The following is a 24,522-nucleotide window of genomic DNA, read 5'->3' as shown; positions in this document are numbered from 1 at the left end:
GGACATTTGGCGCCGGACACTGGCTTAATGAGAGGCGTTACAAAAGTCCGTACATAAGTCCACCATTAGAAAGTTTTGAAGCAGCAAGTTTGAAATATTTTCAACAAACATCTACACAAACAGCATCATGGTTTTCACCATAGATAATCCAGCTTAAGTTATGAACACTTCCCTTTCGTGTGCCAGTTACAAAAACCACGGTCACTAATTGCCACAAAATTTAGCCGCCTAATTAATTTAAAAAATGTAATGCGTTTTACGTCACAGTACAAAGCCGTATCTGTCCTTAGCTGAAGGATTTATTTACTGTTGTTCCCTAGCAATTCGAGATTTTGAACCTCGGCATTTGATTGGTCGGCTCGCGTGCTGTAAAACTGAAACTCTCATGCACATTCAAACAACGCGGATGAATTTGTCTCTACCATTTACAAACCTGAATACAAATTTTCTTCATTAGTTTTGATGACCGTGAACTTTGACCCAAGTGGCCGTTGTTAAACATTGACAGATGATACGTCTATGACGACAAAGTTACCTTGAAGAGAAGATAAATATAACCACAGGTACGGTATGCCGCCCTGTCACAAGGGTAGGTAACTAGTGTCAGCGGAGGATGAGTCATCTCCCTTGAATTTACTTGAAGACAATGATCCCATCACATAATGACATCACACACGACAATGTAGAATGCCGTATAAGGATGTGTACGTGGTTAGGCAGGTTATACGAGATGTCTGATAAGATGTATTGATGTGGAAGAATGGCTTTTGTGGTAAAATTTACCATAAAAACATACCTATACATTCTGTTGTGGTTTTTGGTGACATTCTTTACAAAAAAGTTGAGTACGTGAAACATCAGAATATATTGGCTGGTTATGAGATATACGACTGAGCTAAATGTTTTGTAACAGACCAAAAGTTTAGTATGTCTTTAAAACGCTATCCAGAAGGTAAAACTGGAGGGTGGGGGGGGGATCTGGGGGGGGGGGGGGGTGATTGTTATGTCCAGAACAACAACGGGGAGAGAAAGTGGGGCAGACGTTTGCCAAGGTCAAATACAAGGTCAAATACAATGTCTTGAAAAAACTAGGCTCGGCTTTCACATATTTTATGTCGTCGTGTATCAGCTAGATAGCGCATGCGTTAATGGGGGGGGGGGGGGGGGAGGGAGGGGAGGAAGGGGGGAGGTGCTGTAATGTTTTGTTTCTAGCTTGGTGGACAAATTTGTTTAAAAAAACTGTGGCCAAAGTGGTGAAAGAATGTTCGGCCATGTTACTGACCATGTGGTGGACACACTACTAACAGTACTGACAGGCGCAAGGACACATGCACTAAGTGAGAACTGAACAATTATCAAGTCATATACAAGGATCCTATCTTTTCCGTTGTGAAACATCCAATCAAACAACCGGCTTGTTTCGTAACAGCACACAAGTCAAGTTTTGAAATTTTAAAATATAACATAGGGGGGGGGGTATATATCTAATCAAATTTAGCTGAAAGTTTAATTCCTCTGTATTTAAATACATCAACGATGAATATAATGGATCAATTAATTAATCATTGTATAGCCAGGTATCATTAGGTACAGAACGACTTCCAAGTCCTTTTTGCACTAAAGATCTATAACATACATCAGTCGGTATTTACAATAGATAAAAAAATACACTCAGACACTATTGTAAAATGTAACAGCCACAAAAACTACATAAGATAGTAGAGTGGAGAAATAAAATTTATAAAGCCGTGTTGAACTTGTCTAGCCGAGGTGTTACGTGTCTAGTGTCTTCGCACTGTCTTCGTGTCAGCTGTTTCACTCAAATATTGTCTGTTTTATTCAAACAGTAGACTATTTGACATGTTTCACACAAACAGTATTTGACCTGTTTCACTATAACAGTATCTGTTTCCCACAAACAGTATTTGACCTGTTTCAAACAAACAGTATTTGACCTGTTTCAAACAAACAGTATTTGACCTGTTTCAAACAAACAGTATTTGACCTGTTTCACACAAACAGTATTTGACTTGTTTCACTCGATGACCAGGAAAATGCGCAACGAAAAAAATGCGCCACAGAAAACTGCAAACACAGAAGACATACGAAATTTGAGCACACAGAAGAATGCTTAAAAAAATTTTCTCACACCATTTATCTGAAACCGTTGCTAAAAAAACGTATTTTATCTTTCCAATAAAAATATTTGATGTGTTTATCCCATCTATAGTTTCTTCCGTTTCGCCTAACTATTATTTCATCTGTTTTACTTAGTTTGATCTAGGGCTATGGTATCGTGAAAACTCCTGGTGAATTATTTAAATTTACTTTTGTCAAAAAATTATAGACAATGGTACTCTGTAGACGGAGTCAAAACAAAGTTTATAAAGCTATATACACATAATTAATAAGTGTACCACACCTCTCCCCACACCTCATTATGTAATAACTGTGTACCTCACAACAGCCGCATTCCACGACCCCCCCACCCCCTCCCTCTCCCATCCCATGATGAAATAGCATTGTGTTATTCCATGATCAGCTACACACGAATCAATAGCGATTTGTATGGTGTGATAATAATGTGAATTGGGCTGTCTCCAGCAATCAATAGCGTTATGTATGTTGTTATGTGTGTGATGTGATATGTATGATGTGATATGTAAGATGTAATATGTGTGCTGTGATGTGTATGTTGTGATATGTGTGATGTGATATGTATGATGTGATATGTATGAAGTGATATGTATGATGTAATATGTGTGATGTGATATGTGTGTTGTCCTATGTGTGATGTGATATATACAATGTGCTATGTATGATGTGCTATGTATGATGTGCTATGTATGATGTGCTATGTAATGTATGATGTGCTATGTATGATGTGCTATGTATGATGTGCTATGTACAATCTGCTATGTATGGTGTGATGTGTATGATGTAATATGTGTGTTGCGCTATTTATGTATTATGTGTGATGTAATATGTGTCGTCTATAAACTACATACTGAACGACGCTCACATATAACTCATATGCGAGGACAGCGGTGTGATAACTGGATATTGATGAGATATTGAAAATATAGTCGATTTTTTATATCAGTCACGTGGTGGTATCACGTGACAGTAATTATGTGTTTACAATGGCATCAATGTAATTAATTTAAACTTGGTGAAGTATGAGAATAATAAAGATGAGTTTGACCCTTAGTCGTCTGTTTGGTCTACATTCCCGCGGTTTATTTAACGCTGTCGACAGCTTGCGTGGGTGTTGGTTTGGAGCTCGTGTCAACGATGTAGCCAACAGGAGATAGGTTAGTGATACTCCAGGTTAGGTTTCATCAAGATAAGCTCGGAGCTTAAGACTGTGTGTCATTAGGTTTCATCAAGATAAGCTCGGAGCTTAAGACTGTGTGTCGCAATCAACATGCTGGCCTAGGGGGAAGAAAGTCACACGGCAACAGGTGTTGATGTAGCTATGACTCACACAGGTAACCCGGCGACACAAATCAATCGGGCCTACAGTCGATAGGTCACAGATCACGTGACTTTTGTTTATCGTCTTGTAATGGATGTATAGCCCAAGGGGGTCGATGGTTTGATAGGGAAGGTGAGGGGGGGGAAGTAGGAGGAGGTCTATTTACCTGTAGTTTTTTTTTTTATCTTGTCCTGCTACAGGTAAATCTGTCAGTTCGGTTACTTCATCAAAACATGAGCCGGGAGTCATGTGACTTCCTGGGAGTCAGGTGTCTGTACCTGGTCTGTTGGTGATGACACTAGTAGGACGAGTCAGGACATTCGTGTACATGTGTGTACGTGCCATGTGTTGATGTTGTACATGTGTACTCAGTGTCTTACGTTTAGGATGCATGCATGGCAAGCCATACCTCACCCACTCCAAACGTTAAGAGATGGAGCTCAGATTTACTCAGCTCTCAACCAGTACTCGGCAAACACCGGCTAGTCAAGTTTTTACCTAGCAGGTGTCACGTGAATATTTTAAAGTCGAGTCAGGAGACTTTAATTAAAATTTGCTTAATGAGGTGACATCATCGTGTCCGCCTACCTGAGACGTACTGTCAAAACTCGCATTAAAAACACAAACATTGTTAGCTATGAGCCTTACGTTACCAGAACACGGAAGATTGCTGTCTTATAAGCCACTATCTACAGACAAGATCAGAAAAGATCATTAACTCGTTTACAGCTTTTTTTAAAGAAAAAAAGAAAAATCTCAACATTGCTGAGGTTAGAAAAATGTATAATAGAAATAATAGATTATGGATAATCGTCCAGATTTGTAATCCGATAACAAGGAAAGACCCTAATCGCTGATCGAATAATTGAACATTTGTGTTCGGGCTATTTTTATTGAGTAGAAATCGGTCGATCGATTTATTGGTTGGTAAAATAGATAAAGGTTTGGATAAAAGCAATATGGGTAAAATGTAAAATATCAATGGTCTATGGTAACACGAAGTTTAGGGTAATTGTAAGGGTCTATGATAAAATGAAGTTTAGTGTCATTGTAAGGGTCAATGGTAACATGAATTTTAGGGTCAATGTAATGGTCAGTGGTGACACGAAGGTTAGTGTTAGTTAAATGGTGACTCAGTGGTGAGCTTGTATGAAGATGTGCCATGCATTAAAAAAGTCAGGTAGCCACGTAACAGATAACCAGATAACGGCTAGTGCCAGGTGTGGAGGTTGGCACCACAGCAGACGGTGGATGACGTCACCACTGGCATGGTGTGTCAGTCGACAGCGAGAAATTTTTGAATGACCTCATTTACATAATTTATTTTTCAGCTTTTTTTTTTGTTTGAACGAAGTGCACATTCTTGTCCCAAACAGTAGCGGTGAATTAAGTTAATTAATGAAAGCACTTGGGCTGTCACGCGCTCCTATGTTAATGAGGGCGGTGCGTCATTAAGTTCCTTGATTAACTGGATTCTGATTTCTTTAATTGGGCATTAGAAAGAAGGGGCAGGTAAGTATGTCAGGCAAAAGATCAAAGCCGGTTGGGGAATCCCCTAAAATACCGCTACACGTAAAAATCTGGTTCAAATAAAATTCTTTAAATTCATTCAATGCATTTTTTTACCTTTTAATTTTATTTAAATATTGATTCTCAAGTTTTGATGTAAAAGTTGCGTGCGTTAGGCAAACAGCAGTAAGTATTTAGACATGTAACACGTCGCAATATGCGTTTTAGGAAAATATTACTTGAAAGAAGAGAGAAAGTGTGTGTAGAGAAAGTGTGTGTAGAGAAAGTGTGTGTAGAGAAAGCGAAAAAAAAATGTCATAACGTGTGGTATAAATTGAACAGAAGATACCATAAGTTAACTTGTATAGGAAGATAGTTTGTTGAAGTCAGTGTTTAATGTGCTTGTGGTAGTACTTAAGTGTGTGTTGAAATAACGATGGTGGTTGTGTTTAGTACAGAATTAACGCTCAAGTTAAAGTCCACGTTAACAGGAGATAAAGTCAACATAATTTCAGATTAATGTGTTTTTCACAAGCAATGCCAATACAGCAAGGCTGAGGTCCCCAAATAAATAAATGATAAAAATATGGACGATGCTTAGTCAAAGTCAAGAATTGAAACAAGTTCTATGCCAACTTAGTCAAAGTCAAAAATTGAAACAAGTTCTATGCCAACTTAGTCAAAGTCAACAAACGAAAGATTTTTTAAGCCAACTTTGTCAAGACTCCAACAAACGAAACAAGTTTGAAGCAAAAAAAAAAATGTAGCTAAACATGTCTGGCCAAGGTGTCGAGACTATCAAGCTAGGCTCACCTCGGTACAACACCGTCTAAACTAGTTTCGTCACATGAACGCTTACCTTAATGTTTCTTGTGACGTCAACTAAACAACGTAAATACAATCGATACTATGTTTGGACGCTGAGATCGACTTTATAAATCCGACATCAACAACTTTTCAACCATGTGGTATAATATCAAATTGTCTCCACATCTTGATGTACCCTGTGATCTCTGATTCAACAGTTGATAGCAGCTTTAGACCGTTAGCCACATCACAGGCGAGGGTTTTATTTAATGACCAGGGTAGGGCCAAGCTAGCTATACACTCATACACTAGCTTTACTTTTGTTTCATGTCTTTAGGTTTTTAGAACTTTATAGTTTATACAATATACCCAAGCCGATCGATTGTTGCAGAGATATAAATAGAGAAAGTTTTACGCTAGTCATTATAGAGTCATAAACTTGTGACGTGTTGACTGGTTAAAGATGGGGAACACGCTCAGTTTAGGGGGGAAGGTGTAGTTGTAGGACATATAATAGTTTGTTGCAACATAGAGGACATAGTGTACTGTACGATAGAGTAGAGGGCATTGTGTAATGTAACATAGAATAGAGTACGATAGAACTAAATAGAAGACAAGGTGTATGGTCATATAAAATCGAAAAATTCATACAATTTGCTATTAGAAATGCTTTAGAAATTAATAATAGCAGAACTTGATTTTAGTAGAACTTGATCTTAGCAAAACTTGAAATTAGCAGAAATTGATATTAAAATAACTTAAAATAAAGCGACTATGCTATTATTAGAACATAATAAGAGCACATTTTGATGCGAACAGAACTTAATACTACAATGACCACGAAAGGCCCAGTCAGGCGTAGCATAGAGTGATCGGGTTAGTCTAATCGAGCTTTACCGAGGGTGCAATCATGCGTGTAATTAGATTTGATTACAGCCGGAATTAATTAGCCGCATGAACACAAGAGCGCCAGAGAATCAAATGCAGAAATACGTGACGGAGAGGGGAAGAGGAGAGAGAGGGGGAGGGCGAGATTGAATGAAAGGGAGGGTGAGAGAATGTAGAATTCAGGTGTGGGTAAATTGTTCGTTTCGATCTTCATCAGTTGAATACAATCAATATCTAGCTTATAACCAGATACTACGGTTTGACATATTATGATGAGTATATGACTGTAAGTCACAACATGCCAACTTTAAACTGAGGTCAACATTTATATCTATACAATTTAGGAGAAAGACAATATTTTGACAACCACGACGATTTAACATGATGATGTATCACGATGATGTACCACGACAGTACACTACAAATGAGCACCTTCAGATACGCTAACGGGCTAAGGCCCTGTACCCCTTGCACTTTTAAAGCAAAAAAGCAATTGTTAAAAGCCTTATGCCAGCCATTTCTTCCATTAAAAAGACTTGTCATCAGATGTCTTTAAAAATCTGTCAGTGAAAAAAAATGTCCCAGCTTATATGCAAATGTTTCCGGTTGAGCTAAAAAAAAAAACAACCCAGCCACCAGAGTGTTAAAGTTGTGTAACGGCTAAGATTAACGACATGTCAGCATTAGAGGGTTAACATGCGATTGTAAAACAACGACATCGCCGGTCCCGTGCGCGTATAAAAAAACTAAAGACTCTCCAAACCACCTTCTTACAGTTGGGTTTAACTGGTTTCTTAGAGGCTATGTCAACATAATAAAATGGCGGCGATACATCGCACGCGCCATGGTCACGCATGGTTGGGTACACAAGACAGATAGAGACACTGGTTGAATCAATTGATAAACTGAAGCAACGGGTTGATTGGATTGATAAACTGAAAAAACGTCATCGACATAAGGAGCTATTGATGAAAACACTACAACATTGAGTTTATTAGATGTTACAGTTGTCGTTATTAAGTTATTAAGAGTTAAACGCGTTCTTCAGAAAACGCAATAACGTTATTATTGTGAAAATGGGGTGACCTCCCCTAAGTAAGATTACAAATCTGATTAAGGGATTAAGTCAATAATAATAAAGGCTAGTTCACGTGGCCAATCAATACTCAGGTGCGTTACCTACAGGGGGTATTCGATACATCGACGATACAGGTGTGTTGTTACGGTAGCAGGTGTGTTATTACAGTCAAAGGTGTGTTATTACAGGTGTGTTGTTACGGTTGCAGGTGTGTTATTACAGTCAATGGTGTGTTATTACATGTGTGTTGTTACAGGTGTGTTATTACATGTGTGTTGTTACGGTAGCAGGCGTGTTGCGACAGTCAATGTATTGCAACACGGTTGTATGGTTGGGATAAGTATATAGTGTCCATTTTGTCTTGGTGCAGACATTTTGTCTTGGTGCAGATATTTTGTCTTGGTGCAGACATTTTGTCTTGGTGCAGATATTTTGTCTTGGTGCAGACATTTTGTCTTGGTGCAGATATTTTGTCTTGGTGCAGACATTTTGTCTTGATACAGACATTTTGTCTTGGTGCAGATATTTTGTCTTGGTGCAGATATTTTGTCTTGGTGCAGACATTTTGTCTTGGTGCAGACATTTTGTCTTGATACAGACATTTTGTCTTGGTGCAGATATTTTGTCTTGATACAGACATTTTGTCTTGGTGCAGATATTTTGTCTTGGTGCAGACATTTTGTCTTGGTGCAGACATTTTGTCTTGGTTCACACTTTCGTCTCTCCACCTCTCATAACAGTCCCCAAGTGTTGTAATTAAACTCGTATTGAAGCTTACAGATACCCTGTTGTTGCACGTTGGTTTGGGGCTGGCTTATAAAGTCAAGGGTCAAGGTCATGCTCACACAGAGAGGTAGGGGGTGGTCTAGCACTAGAGCGGAACTGTGACGGTTGGTTGACCCGTCACACCAGGGTAGGAACCCTGACCCTGGGACCACCCATCTCGTGTGGATACACCCCCCCCCCCCCAAATCATGGATGGATGGTGGAGGGGGGGGGGGTCCCATGTACCTCTGCCACCCTAGCGCTGGGTGTCTTATAAACACTCTGGTAGAGAAATGTTATTTTATGTACTGGAACCCGAGGTCAGGGGTTAAGTTGTTTGTTCATAAGGCGACCCTCTCAGCTGCTTGACTGTCAATGTGTGGCCGGTGATGTGTATAATATATTCAGCTTAGGGCCTCTACCAGCATCGTTTGACTGTCTGACATCTTTGAACGGCTGTACATAATGTTGTGACGGGCACACACTACACACATATATGCTAATTGATCAGATACACGCTAAGTAACACTTATCACGATGTCTTTTAGGTAAGAAATTATTGGCTCAGGTTAGCTGCTCTTGGTAAAAATGTTGTGATGTTCTTAACAATCTTACCCAGAGTGACTTGTTTACCATAAAAAAAGTTCATCTAGAATGGAACAGTTCATCAAGAATGGAAAAGTCACTAAGAGTGGAACACATAGCCAATGACATATACACGCGCGCGCGCGCACACACACACACAAAGAAACAAATACACACACAACAAGAAATAAACAGAGACACACGTAACAGAAAAAGATAAACAGAAACACAAATGGACACATCAATAAAGAAAGTCTGGTTACATAAAGGGCAATGCTACAAAAAAAAAACAACAACTCGTCACTGTAGTGATATCAAAATACGAAAACATTTCCGTTATGACGAAGACAGATTGACAGCATCCCTGGTGCTGTCATACGACAAACAACGTTAGACAGCATGGTGTCATATGACAGACAACGTTAGACAGCATGATGTCATATGACAGACAACGTTAGACAGCATGATGTCATATGACAGACAGCATTAGACAGCATGATGTCATATGACAGACAACGTCAGACAGCATGATGTCATATGACAGAAAGCATGATGTCATATGACAGACAGCATGATGTCATATGACAGACAGCAGGATGTCATATGACAGGCAGCATTAGACAGCATGATGTCATATGACAGACAACGTTAGACAGCATGATGTCATATGACAGACAGCATGATGTCATATGACAGACAGCATTAGACAGCATGATGTCATATGACAGACAACATTAGACAGCATGATGTCATAAGACAGACAGCATTAGACAGCATGATGTCATATGACTGACAGCATGATATCATATGACAGACAGCATGATGTCATATGACAGGCAGCATTAGACAGCATGATGTCATATGACAGACAACGTTAGACAGCATGATGTCATATGACAGACAGCATGATGTCATATGACAGACAGCATTATGTCATACGACAGACAGCATTAGACAGCATGATGTCATACGACAGACAGCATTAGACAGCATGATGTCATACGACAGACAGCAGACAGCATGATGTCATACGACAAACAGCATTAGACAGCATGATGTCATACGACAGACAGCATTAGACAGCATGCTGTCATATGACAGACAGCATTAGACAGCATGATGTCATATGACAGACAGCATTAGACAGCATGATGTCATATGACAGACAGCATTAGACAGCATGATGTCATACGACAGACAGCATTAGACAGCATGATGGCATACGACAGACAGCATTAGACCGCATGATGTCATATGACAGACAGCATTAGACAGCATGATGTCATACGACAGACAGCATTAGACAGCATGATGTCATATGACAGACAGCATTAGACAGCATGATGTCATACGACAGACAGCAGACAGCATGATGTCATACGACAGACAGCAGACAGCATGATGTCATACGACAGACATCATTAGACAGCATGATGTCATATGACAGACATCATAAACCAGCATGATGTCATACGACAGAAAGCATTAGACAGCATGATGTCATATGAGAGACAGCATTAGACAGCATGATGTCATATGACAGACAGCATTAGACAGCATGATGTCATACGACAGACAGCATTAGACAGCATGATGTCATACGACAGACAGCATTAGACCGCATGATGTCATATGACAGACAGCATTAGACAGCATGATGTCATATGACAGACAGCATTAGACAGCATGATGTCATATGACAGACAGCATTAGACAGCATGATGTCAAACGACAGACAGCATGATGTCATACGACAGACAGCATTAGACAGCATGCTGTCATATGACAAAAATCACGATGTCGCACGGCATAAAGCAGCACACTTGGATGACTCTCAATGACCCCATGTTTCTACCCAGCCATAGACCGCCAGGTTATGTAAAGTAGTTGGATGGGGAATGTAAGCCACACAGTGGGGATGGTTACATTACGGTCATGTTTTTGTCAGATTTTCTATGCCCCATCAAAGGATGACTGGCGGTAAATAGACCCGTGCTGTCATAAACAGGGCCAAATCTACTCAGCACATTCAATAGATTTAAAAACTCCAGGAGAGAAATATTTCAATGTTTAAAACATGAAGCGATGTGTGTTTGTGCTAAACATGAAGCGATGTGTGTGTTTGTGGATGTGCTAAACATGAAGCGATGTGTGTTTGTGCTAAACATGAAGCGATGTGTGTGTTTGTGGATGTGCTAAACATGAAGCGATGTGTGTTTGTGCTAAACATGAAGCGATGTGTGTGTTTGTGGATGTGCTAAACATGAAGCGATGAGTGTTTGTGGATGTGCTAAACATGAAGATATGGGTGTTTGTGCTAAACCTGAAGCGATATATGTGTGTGTGGATGTGCTAAACATGAAGCATTGGGTGTTTGTGGATGCTCAACAGGTGTAAGACTACTCCAGTAAAATAGGATTAGATTAGTGAAGCTTATCGAATGTAATAAAGCAGTCAAGGTCACGTTTATGTTTTTAAATTTTGGGACAAAGTTTAGTGGGTGACAGACTTCTCTAAAAAGTCATTGGTACTGGGAGGCGCGACTCCCTGGGGAGAAGTGGGTAGTGTTATGGGATTTGGTGAGGGGTGGGTAGTGTTATGGGATTTGGTGAGGGGTGGGTAGTGTTATGGGATTTGGTGAGGGGTGGGTAGTGTTATGGGATTTGGTGAGGGGTGGGTAGTGTTATGGGATTTGGTGAGGGGTGGGTAGTGTTATGGGATTTGGTGAGGGGTGGGTAGTGTTATGGGATTTGGTGAGGGGTGGGTAGTGTTATGGGATTTGGTGAGGGGTGGGTAGTGTTATGGGATTTGGTGAGGGGTGGGTAGTGTTATGGGATTTGGTGAGGGGTGGGTAGTGTTATGGGATTTGGTGAGGGGTGGGTAGTGTTATGGGATTTGGTGAGGGGTGGGTAGTGTTATGGGATTTGGTGAGGGGTGGGTAGTGTTATGGGATTTGGTGAGGGGTGGGTAGTGTTATGGGATTTGGTGAGGGGTGGGTAGTGTTAGGGGATTTGGGGAGGGGTGGGTACTGCTAGGGGAGACGCGACATGTTTTGAAATGTAAAACTCTATAGCTCTACAAGTTAACACAGCCGGACGTTTTAATTTACAAATTTAACCTGTTTTTCTCTCTGGATCCACAACTTGAAATAAAAAATTGTTCAAGTATATTTTGACTCACAGACGTGTTTTATCACTGAACATAAACACAGAGGTAAGCAAATGGTAAGGGTGAGCAACGGAAGGCGCCAATATTTTAGAAAAATCGAAAAGCTGATCAAAATGTTAGCAAATCGCTAAAAATGTTAATGTCTTGATTTGCATATCTATTAGTCTCTATTTTAAATAGTAAGCTTATTTGTCTTTTAGTTTGGAATATATCCAGTGTCTTATTGAACTATTTATAGATCTGAAATCACATTTACTTGCACCTTAAGTGTTAAAAAAATTGTATATTTCTATAATAAAAAAAAAGATATAGATGGCAAATCAAAAAATAGCAAATGCTTATAGCGTGTAATTTTGTTTATTATTTGTAAATACAACCATCGTTTATCAATGAATTGAGCGAGCACTTATAAGCCTGATACATGTAGGTATGTGAGGGGTGTGTATCGATGTGTGTGAGGAGGTGTGAGGGTGTGGAAGTGTTTAAATTGACAGCAAAGCTAAACAAACAAGAAAAAACGATTGTGACAAAACTAGGACTCCCTAGGGACCTGGGTTCATTACATGCAGTGCACCCCTCCCCCTCCCAAACAATTAAGCCCCCACAGGGAATCCCCGATGGTTTTATCGTGTATATTTTGTTCCTGATATTTGACTTACTGTATGGGGGGGGGGGGTGGGAGCTGGGGGGGGGAGCTGGGTGGGGGGTGGTGGGAAGCAGGTCAAAGGTTTCATCAGATGGACGCCCATGGTCTGCTGTGGTGGGATGTTGACACAATAGCGCGTGGGTTCGCATCCCGTGTGAGCGGGCAGTGAGGTAAGTTTGTTGACATATTGTAGAGGCGGGAGTCACGTGGGAATGCGGAGAGCATGCACTGGTTGAGTACAAGTCACACACAAAGTTCCATCTGATAGAGCATTTTTCGATATTCTGATTTAAAACAAAAATTCGACTTGACTATGATGCTGCTCTCTTACGAAATGATTATATATTCAAAGACCATCATATACATTAAACCTAAAAATTTCATTAAAAAAAAAACGTTTTAATAACAAGCTTTTATGTACTAATGCACTAAAAAGTAGAAAATAAATTATAGACTACTATTTAAATAACTATAAAGAAAAACGTGGATCACTTAAGTATCTATAGGATACCTTTACTAATGTTTAGGAAGAGACCCACGCTTTTTAAAATAGTTATTTAAATAGTAGTCTATAGTTTATTTTAATTTTTAATCAATTCATAAAAAAATCAATTAGGTCATCCAATTGAGTCAAATTTAATTTCACGATGCATTGTCTTCATGTCTTGACCCACGTACCAATTACGAACCGTATTTGTCAAGTAGAAGTGCCTGCAATTTCGCTCCTGCGTTTCGATCTAGACAGACTGACGACAGACTGACGAGGAAGTGAGTTAAATAAAAGTTTGTAATAAACAGCTTTTATTATTTCACTTAGCGCATTACAGAAGGGACGTAATTTGAAAACCAATTAGTGATTAACATGATTCTAATACCGAAACAAAATTCAATGCCCTCATCCTTTAACAATAGAACTGTCTCTTTAAGCCTGCATCTATCCTTCCATCCATGCTTTCTAGTAGAATCTCGTGGAGGGCTCAGGTCTACATCACAAGTTTCTTGCTCATGTAGACGTCTGCTGTCTTCTTCCTGTCTCAGATCTGTCTCCACATCATCCATCTATCTGTCTAGGTCTGTCTTTTGGTCGTTTCTCGATAGAGTTTGGTGATATTTCTCTTTCATTCTCCTTTGTTTGACATAATTTATAGATGACCGACTGAACCATAGCGTATCTTTCTTAATATCTAACAACAAAACTCAAAGCAGTGTCCGTCCATTCCTTGTGTGTCTTGTGTGATATCAGTAAAATTGTGTCGTATGTGATATCAGTAACATTGTGTCTTATTTGATACCAGTAACATTGGTCTTATTTGATATCAGTAAAATTACTTAGTGAAGATTCTCGACCTCTAGGACATCCGCGTCATTAGTGTGGATTGTTTTTTTTCCACCAGCAACAAACGGCGATCGCAAAAAAGACAAGAGAAATAAACCATTCAGAACAAGACTGGCTTGCTGGGTACCGGAACTAATTCTCTTTTTATGGTGATGGCGAGAGATAGGGGATACAATATAGGTGGGTATGGGGTGGAATGGGGTATAATGGGATGTGGGACGATGGTGAGATATATATCGAGATGTAGATGATTGAAATATAGGGTAGGAAACGGCGCAGGTAGTAAAATAGGTTCTGGTGATAGGTAAATACTGATGGGGGTTAGGAGATGTCAGAGGCGTAGCGAGGGGGGGGCGGGGGGGGGACATATGTCCCCGGGCGCCGACCTTAGGGGGGGCGCCAAATTGAAAGTTTGAGGGGGGGTGCAAATGAAAAGTTCGAGGGGGGGGTGCAAATCGAAAGTTTGAGGGGGGGGGGGGGGTGCAAATGAAAAGTTCGAGGGGGGGGGGTGCAAATCGAAAGTTCGAGGGGGGGGGGGTGCAAATGAAAAGTTCGAGGGGGGGGTGCAAATCGAAAATTTGCTCCCGAGGGGGGCGCCAAATTGAAAGTATGTCCCCGGGCGCCGGGAAGGGTCGCTACGCCTCTGGGAGATGTCACATAAAGTCAAGGTCATCGAGAAAACGGAAAAGATCGTGCATAAACATAAGTGATTGTAGGTGTGTGTTTACTAGTAGATGTAGTACAGTAGTGAGTAGAGGCATGGGTGTAGTAAGTAAATAGTCATGGTGTATCAAACAAGACGTTGAAATTAATGCAAAACGTCACGGAATAAACACAATGTTATGTATCTTTTATCGTGTTCTAAAGACGACCTACATGTTAATATGTACTTGCTGCCTGTATAACCTCTCTAACCCTAGTAAATAAATCATATCACGCCGTTTTAACCCTAATTCACTTATCACACGTATATAACCCTCAAACATATATCACGCCGGTATACCCCTAACCCATATCACACGTACATAACCTTAACCCTTAAATCACACGCTAATAACACAAAGCCATATATCACAAATAACCCAAAACGTATTTTAAGACATGGTTTGACCCGGTCAGTTACTTCCCCTGGTCCCCAGGGCTAGATCAAACACGCGGGAGGGAGAGGGGGAGGGGGGTTACGAAGAGGGGCGGGGGGTTAGGAAGAGGGGCGGGGGAGATGTGGGGGACAGGCGGGGAGATCAGATGTGTGTGTTGACCATGACAGCTACCTGAAGTGACCAGTGGCCGGCATAGTGTAGAATGGACTAAACTAGTCACTAGTGGACACATCAAGGGGGGTTAGTGTGTGTTAAAGAAGAGTTGGAATAACCGCTGGTACTTTTTAACGGAAATGGTAGGTGCTACACCAGTCAACTTGAATGGGTGGCCAGTGTTACATCAAAGAGGAGGAGGGGGGGGGAACTAGTCAAGCTCTACAGTCCACTGTTCTATACACAGTGTGTCAAGCTCTACAGTCCCCTGTTCTATACACCGTGTGTTGCAACTGTACATGGACACAGAGCTGTACCGTCACCATCTGTGCCAGTTCTCACGCTAACACCAATGTTTTAGTCAGGTTTTCGTCTCCTTGTCTATTGTCTTGTAACATAATTACAGGGATGTGTGTGTTGAGGCTTGAGATCGAATAGCCGTACCCTAGAATTAATACAGCACGTACCGCCACCCAGACGATACTGTTAGGGCACGAGTTAGCATTGGTTAATCAATGGTATCCACGCTATAAGCTGTAGGTTATAAGCACGTAGTTGTGGTCAACTGTTTGTGACACGACTGTCATAGACACACAATTAGTGACGCGACTGTCATAGACAAGTGACATGAATGTCACAGACACGTGACACGACTGTCACAAAATTAGTAACACGACTGTCACAAAATTAGTAACACGACTGTCACAAAATTAGTGACACGACTGTCACAAAATTAGTGACACGACTGTCACAAAATTAGTGACACGAATGCCACCACCACTTAAAGTGGAACTTTAGTTATAAAAGAAATGAGTGCTGATCCACGAACGTTGAGATTTAAGGGCTGTTTCTCAAGTCAAAGTCTGTCCAGTTGTCTGCCTTTGTTGTCCATTATATCAAGCATATTTTGACCCATTGATAAAGCAACTATTTGTCTCACATTGGCAGTAATTACATCTCCCATGACTACGCGATCCAATATGCGAATTAATAATTCTCTCGATTTTATTTTAAATGTTTTTAGCGACCGAAGATGTGATTGTTAAACCTACAGAAACAAAATATTTTTGTTTATTCTTTAAGTAAATACAAAAGAGCAACCAATGTTTTTTTTTTTAAAATACAAATTTCATACATTAAAAAAATAATATGTTTTGATTTTATGAGTAAAGCCACACAATCTCTTTGAGCCACACAATGTGTGTGGGGAGTATCACACAATCTGTGTGAGTAGAGCCACACACTCTCTGCCACACAGTCTCCAAGAGTAGCACACCGAGCTCACGCGCTCGTGTTAGTAAACAAGCACGTGACACCTGAGCACACCTGGGTAGTCACGTGACGGCTATTGATTGGGAGACTGTTTCGATTGTCTGGTGGGCGAGGACAAAGTGGTGAGACATCGAGGTGATACAGACTGGTGATACACGCTGTTATCAATGGATCAACACTCAACACTTTAAGCTGGTAGAGAGGGTCTAGAGAGGATCGTTTGGTTATCATCAGTTAATCAAAGGCTGGAGACGATTGGAATAGAGTGGACGTGACTGACATCTGGAGCCAGATAAGAACTTGATGAACACCAGACTACGGTAGACGACGGTAGACGACAGTAGGGACATCATAAACAACAACTGGTAACTGATGGGTGACACACCACATTAGTTAGTACACTCATTAAAAAGTAATGAACATTACACTAATTTAAACTAATAAACATTATAACAGAGTAACTCGCCCTTACCCTATTAACTAATATCTCTGGCCCAACACTGTAGGAAGTCGATATTGATCGAATAGAAATAAAAACAAAGTATTCATAGATGACTAGGTAGGTTTCAACAAAAGGTAGACTGAACGCAATCGATTTCATAATTAAGGAAAGCTGCTGGAATGTATGGGAGTGATTAAACGATTGAAAAGTTGACTGGTTTTGGTATATACAAGCAGCTAAACTTAAAAACAAATCTCATGCATATTGAAATACAAAAGTTGAAAGCAAACATTGATTCGTTCCTATAGGAATACCAACATCGCAGTACAACATACTGTACTTAAATAACTGTATCCCCCAGAACACCAGAAAAAGCTGATATCGTCACACATGGCGGTGCGTCACAGATGTATGCCTTTACTTTAGGGTAGGTCTAGATCTAGATATCTAAATGGGGAATGGTTTAACCAAAGCGTTCTGAGAATGGTCTAAAGATTACGGTACACAAGTCTAGTACATAGACGTGTACGCAATCTAAATATGAAAAACCATGGACTAGACACGAAAACTCACTTGTGATGGGGCCGATACGAGTCAATAAGACTTCACATCAAAACTAGACTACAACAAGATCGAGATCTAGATCTACGTTTTATTAGCTTTATAGTGAACATTGACTAAACTTCAGTTAAATTGGTTAAAACTATACTTCTAGATATGTAAAATACTAATTTGAATAAAAAAATTATAATTTTTTAAAATTTTATTTTAAACTGTGTAACTATCTTTTAAAGGTAAATCATTTAAATATTTATAGAACAGGTATCTTTTTTTTAAAGCTTGTTAAAAGAATTAAAATAGTAAAAGCCACTGAACAATAAATTTAAATAATTGAAACATTTTTTTATGATAATCCCTCAATTAAAAACGTAAAAAACTGCTATAAAATATAATCTTTTAACAAAACGATTTCTTTGTTTCGCCTGAATTTATTGTTACACATTGGACCCTACCTTTTTTACCTCCTTGAAATAGACTACTAACACAACAAACCCCACGGCATAATTCTATAAAACACTGAAGTTAACTCATCAACTAAAATATAACATCCACAACAGAGTACGATTGTAAACACAGCAGCAGTAATCCAGTGTCAAAACGAAACTAGCCGTCAACTGAAGCGACACACAAAGGTGGCACACTTGTGTACCTGCGCACTGACCTTGTTCGTGACGCGGGCTACGGTAGAATCAAACCAACGGACGCCTGCTATCGCAAGGATTGGCTTTGACGGTTACTACAGGCAGGCGACGGTTTTTACTTCTGCTAGAATCGCCCAGTGAGATTTGACCGATATTTTAAAATATTCAGACGATACTAAACAATACATGGGAAGTAAATTCACTATATCTTTAAATATTCTTATTAAAAACTAATTGTGTTAATGGTAAATCGTCCGCTACGAAGAAAATAAATCGCTGATGGTAAAATGTATGTGTAAAAAGTTGGACTTTGATTTAAAAAAATGAGTTTGTTAAGTTTTTTAGAGCAGTAATCGTACGAATGTAACATGAACCTGATCTATATACTCTAGATTTACCGGTTCCTCAACTTAGTTGTCACAAATTGTTTCACCTACTGTTTAGCTGGCCTGTTTATTTCTGATACTTTAATTATTTAAAAAAAACAGGTTTCTGTGAGCGTCCACGGCAGTTAAATAGTAGCTGTTGGACTAGTGCGAAACATTACTAGCGTGTAACGTATACAAATGTTATAAAATGTACAAATTAAGTTTCTTATATAAATGACGTCACACATGAGGGGGAAGGGATCAGAACTTTGTCACGATGTGTGACGAGAGGGATGCTTGTAACTGTGACGTCACAATTTTAACTTTTTAAAATATATTTTTTTGAAACAGAAATTTATCAATTGTTAAATTAATTGTTTCCCAATAGACTCGTGTAATTGACTATTCTAAGTCACCAACATTACTGATGTCATATACTATTTTAATCGCTATTTTAAAAAATAATGACTATATGGGATATGAGTGTATAGACTGACATGTGTCTTTATCTAAGGGGGGGGGAGTTTAACTTTTTGTGACGACATGTGCCAATAGGGTGGGGGAAAAGGTCACAAGTTTGACGTCGTTCATGGAAGAACTCACAGATTATTTTTTTAAAATCCAACGGCGATATAAAAATTGAAAACAAAATTTGGTAATAAAGGAAGTAAATTAATAAGACACCAATTGTTACGACACGCTGAACTATAGCAATTGGTATTTTAAATTAAACAAGAGACTAAAGCTGACTGAAGGTATGGATCATCACAGCAGAGTTCTACGTGAAGACGGTGCTGGGTTAACACATTCGGATCGTAAGTGTACATTCCAGATTCTCAGTTGGGGGCTTGTTGGTGTAGGCTGAGACGGTGGCCTACGCTAGTAGCATTCTGCTGGCACGGTGAACTATGCTAGTAGCATTCTGCTGGCACGGTGAACTATGCTAGTAGCTTTCTGCTGGCACGGTAAACTATGCTAGTAGCTTTCTACTGAGACTGTAAACTTTGCTAGTAGCTTTTATGGCTGACACTGAATTATGCTAGTAGCTTTAATTGTCGACACGGTGACCTACGCTAGTAGCTTTTATTTTACAGCTGTTGTTTTCACTGCTCCACCATACCCCACCCACCCTAGCCCGAGGCTTACCTTTTGTTACCAGTCGGACACTAGATGAAAAGAATGGGGATCAAAGCCTGGCCACGCCATTCATCTTAGCGACTAGGCAGGTTGGTGGGTCGAAGAAAGGGGTTGGGGGGGGGGGGGGAGTTTACAGTGAAATGTAGTGATGGGAAGAGGGAGGGATAAGGGAGAGGTTTACAATGCAATGCTCCAAACATTCGCTGGGAGTCTGACTGAGTTCGGGATAACGACACGGTCCATTGAACATGTGAACCGGACCGTAGTAACAGCGCAAATTTCGCGTGACCTTGACTTTGGCCGATGGTGGATTTTTTTTTTTCAATCTTAAACTGTAGGGTAATAGATTAACCGGTAGGCTTTAATCGCACCCAACGATGATACGATAACTATTCGGTAGGAAGAGTTAAGCCTTGAAATAGTTTGAATAGAACTATGTAGGCGGGAGGTAGGATTGACGTGTTATTGAATGGCGAGGTTATGAATGGATGGGTATTGACATGGAATGTTGGTTCGTTGTAAGACGTCAGCTTTCGTTTTAGTCTGGAAGTTCTCTATCTCTACAGCTGAACTATGTCTGTAACTTGCTTGTCTGGATTTTGTGTGTTTGTGTGTAAGTTGGTTGTTGTATTCTTGTGTGTGTGTGTTTGTGTGTAAGTTGGTTGTTGTATTCTTGTGTGTGTGTGTTTGTGTGTAAGTTGGTTGTTGTATTCTTGTGTGTGTGTAAGTTGGTTGTTGTCGGGATTGTGTTTATGTTATGTTTATTGTTTATGTAAGTTGGTTGTTGTATGGGTTGTGTTTAGGCAAGTTTGATGTCGCAGACTGCCCTTGTGCCTAAGCTGCTTGTTGCCATATGCATTGTATGTTTGTTATGATGAAAATTAGTATAATTGTTGACTTTCGTCTCTGGTCGACTAGTAGACCTAACATGTACGTACATTCAATACAATGGCTCTAAAGAAAACAACAGAAGCCGGTAGTTAAGCCAGGGCTAATGACCGCTTGTGTTACACAGATCGTGCGGGATTAGTTTCAGGGAGGGGGAGGGATTCAGTCTGCTGACGTCATACAGTTATTACGGCCACTAGAAGCGGGGACTTACTGCAATTAGTGCCGCTAGTTGACCTGTCAATCAGCTGACCTGCCAATCAGGAGAACGTGAAATACGTCAGGCCTGTCCTGGACACAGTGGGTGGTGACTGTTAGATCTAGGCAGCTTTCTTGTGAGGTATGTTATATCATATGGGGCAGCTTTCTTGTGGGGTATGTTGTATCAGATGGCAATCAGCGGATAGGATGGCCAAACTGTGAAGTAAGCGGCCACTGGCTAGGCAGTAGGTGGGTGGCCAGGTAGTAAAATGGTTGGCCAGATAGTGAAATGGTTGGCCAGATAGTGAAATGTTTGGCCAGATAGTGAAGTGGGTGGCCAGATAGTGAAGTGGGTGGCCAGATAGTGAAGTGGGTGGCCAGATAGTGAAGTGGGTGGCCAGATAGTGAAGTGGGTGGCCAGATAGTGAAGTGGGTGGCCAGAAAAGGGTGGCCAGACAGTGAAGTAATTGGCCAGACAGTGAACAGGGTGGCCAAATAGTGAACAGGATGGCCTAACAGTATAGTGTAAGTCTAGATAGTGAAGAATCATTTGTTATACTGTTGTTGGTTTGTACAGAAATTGCTTAAAATACAAACCAATAACCATAACGAATCTATCGTGAGTGTAGACTGATAGTAATGCTAATATAGTACTACGGCTGATCATAGGCTAACAGGAGTAAGTACTGACGGGACGTGTGTGTTTAAATCACAGCTATCTTCTATATCTAAATATATAATTCTCTTCTGGGAGACGCAAGAAAACAAGCTGTAAACGCGCTCCCTACCACCCCCACCCCTACATGGTCTTAGTGAGCTGTGTTCACTCTAAATGTTTACAAGCAGAGCCGTGTTTAGTGACGACTATTAGGGGCAGATAATTTAGTTTGAAACGATTTTAAACATAGGGGGGGGGGAAGAGGGGGGACGGAAAGGGGGGGGTTATGGTCCTTAACGTGCTACTTATAGTGTTTTAAAGAAATATTTCCAGTGGCAGCGTTGGTAACGTCGAATTCACAAATTATGAATTACTGAAAAAGTAGAAAAAAAAAAAACAACTAAATAGCGGCGTATGTTATGCCGCGGGCCGGCTCGTATATATATAATTCTCTTCTTGGGGACCTTGCAAAACACAAGTGCAAGTGCGCCTAGCAGCCCCATCTCTTCCTCTCTAAGCATATCCCTACCACCACCACGCTAAATGTTTACAATCGTAGAGCCGGGTTTAGTGACGGCTATTAGGGGCAGATAATTTAGTTTAAAACGATTTTAAACTTAGGGGAGGTAACTAAGAAAAGGCTGCTTTCACAGGGGGGGGGGTGTATCGTAGGGGTCGGGGAAAGGAGGGTGGGGGTTACCGTCCTTAACCTACTGATAGTGTTTTAAAGCAAATATTTTCAGTGGCAGCATTGGTACTGCCGAATTCACAAATTATGAATTATCGAAAAGTAGACAATAAAACAACTAAATAGCGGCGTACGATCGTTGTATTTATTATCCCACATGTTGATGTCTTGTTATGTCTCAACAATTCTTGTCTACTCTGACTCAACTGAACACAAATTGTTTGTACGAGTCGACCCGCGGCGTATCATACGCCGCTATTTAGTTGATTTATTTTCTACTTTCAGTAATCCATAATTTGTGAATTCGACAGTACCAATGCTGCCACTGAAAATATTTGCTTTAAAACACTAACCCCCCTCCTTTCCCTTAACCCCGACCCTACACCCCCCCCCCCCGTGAAAACAGCCTCCTCTTAGTTACCTCCTGTAAGTTTAAAGTCGGTTCAAACTTAATTATCTGCCCCTAATAGCCGTCACTAAACCTGGCCGTACGGTTTGTAAACATTAACGTGACCACAGCTCACCAGACAATGTGGGGGTGGGGTGGGGGTGGTAGTGATAGTGATAGAGAGAAAGAGAGGTGACTGTAAGGAGGCGCTTGCAGCTTGTTTTCTAACGGCTCGCAGAGGATAATTATATATATATATATATATATATATATATATATTGTGCTTTGACTGAACTATGTTCACTCTTGTTGCGTTGGTTATTGAAATGAACACATGTTTGTTTTGTATTTTGACTGAACTATGTTCACTCTTGTAGCGTTGCTCATTGATTGTGTGATCAAGCGTTCATGTTTAACAAATCGTTCCGCTGAACTAGACATAAATAGTGACAGCTACTGGGAAAACAAAAGATAACAGAGGGTCGGTGTGGTAGGAGGATAATACACACATTATTTTTGTTGTAAAAACTGTTACATCCGATTTACACCGTCATATGTGTGATTGTACATATGTATATTCTTTAGAGATACGTATTTTCTTAATAGGCAATATACATTTCCAAATAATTCAATGTTTTTTTGTCAGGCATCTGAAATTTAAATACAAAGTTATACTTTAACCAGTGTTCCCCCCCCCCCTATCAGAAAAGTATATAAAAGAAACACTGAACACATTTGTTTTACCAATACGTAGCCTTCAGGCGTAAAAGATTTCTTTAGATAAATTTAAGTATTTCTAACATAAAAAGATTTCTTTAAATAGCGTTAAAAATAACATGTAGAATAATTTTCCAAAATGAAATAAAGACTCTTAGTTCATTTATTACTTAGACCAGGGGTCTCCAAACTTTTCAGCCCGAGTTTTTTTTTTAAGACATCTCTTTCAGGATGGTAGCGCCCCCCCCCCTCCCCCCCCCCCCGGAAGAACGTGTACCGCCCCCCCCCCCCTTAACGAAATATGTATATAGAAATATATACAAAGTTCAATTGTCGTCCCCCCCCCCCGAGAAAAAAGTCTGAAAGAAACACTGTCGGTGGCCAACAACACACTCGAGGTCCAAGTTTGCTTTATCCTTCACGTATTTCAATCTTGAAAATATTTGTTCACAGAAGTATCTTGTTCCAAATTTTGAAAGGTACTTTGATGCAAAAGTTTTAATATTAGGAATATCTTCCTTTAAAAAAAAACTTTTAAAAAACCCACCCGCCCTTCTTTGAACGTGTCTCTAATGACCTCCAGCTGCAGTTCACCTTTGCAACTGGCCACATTTGCTTCAAATGGGTTCTGAAACAGTCTTACTTTTTTCTGCCTTTGAATCCAAGTAAAAAAAGCGCTACTGAAACTACAGCTTAAAGTCTTTGATGATCTCGTATGCAAATGACGTGGGGAACTCAGTAGTTGCTTCAGCCGTAAAGACCTTGCACTACTGAGAGTGCGTCAAGTTGTTGGCTTGTACTTGTTCCAAAAACATGGCACGTTTGGATCTGAAAGCCTTTAGATGGGTGTTTAGATCAGAAACTAAATGTCCATCTCTTGTAGTTTTAGGCTCAGAAAATTTGAATGACTAGTTATGTTTGCAGCAGAGGCCAATTTCTATACCCACTCTTCATTGGACAGTAAGTACATCAGCTTATGGCTTGCCTTTACTTTCAAGGAAGTCACCTATTTCCTTTCTTAACTTAAATACTCTGATCAGAAAAAATT

At 40.1% G+C, this 24,522-nt stretch overlaps 1 protein-coding gene across 1 annotated transcript in view; it reads right to left on the bottom strand.

Annotated features, from left to right (window-relative positions):
• The window catches only part of LOC131952102 (muscle M-line assembly protein unc-89), a 72,065-nt gene extending 53,604 nt beyond the window's left edge, over positions 1-18,461 (bottom strand). Inside the window, exon 1 of the mRNA XM_059314617.1 lies at positions 18,241-18,461. The gene's annotated coding sequence lies outside the window, so the exon portion shown is untranslated. The remainder of the gene's footprint in view (positions 1-18,240) is intronic.
• Between the last annotated feature and the right edge of the window lie 6,061 nt (positions 18,462-24,522).

Source organism: Physella acuta, unplaced genomic scaffold, assembly GCF_028476545.2.
Source record: "Physella acuta isolate Inbredline_101_S28 unplaced genomic scaffold, ASM2847654v3 ptg000852l, whole genome shotgun sequence".
NCBI lineage: Eukaryota > Metazoa > Mollusca > Gastropoda > Physidae > Physella > Physella acuta.
The sequence above is the reverse complement of the archived record's forward strand: the minus strand, read 5'-3'. Positions and strand labels throughout refer to the sequence as shown.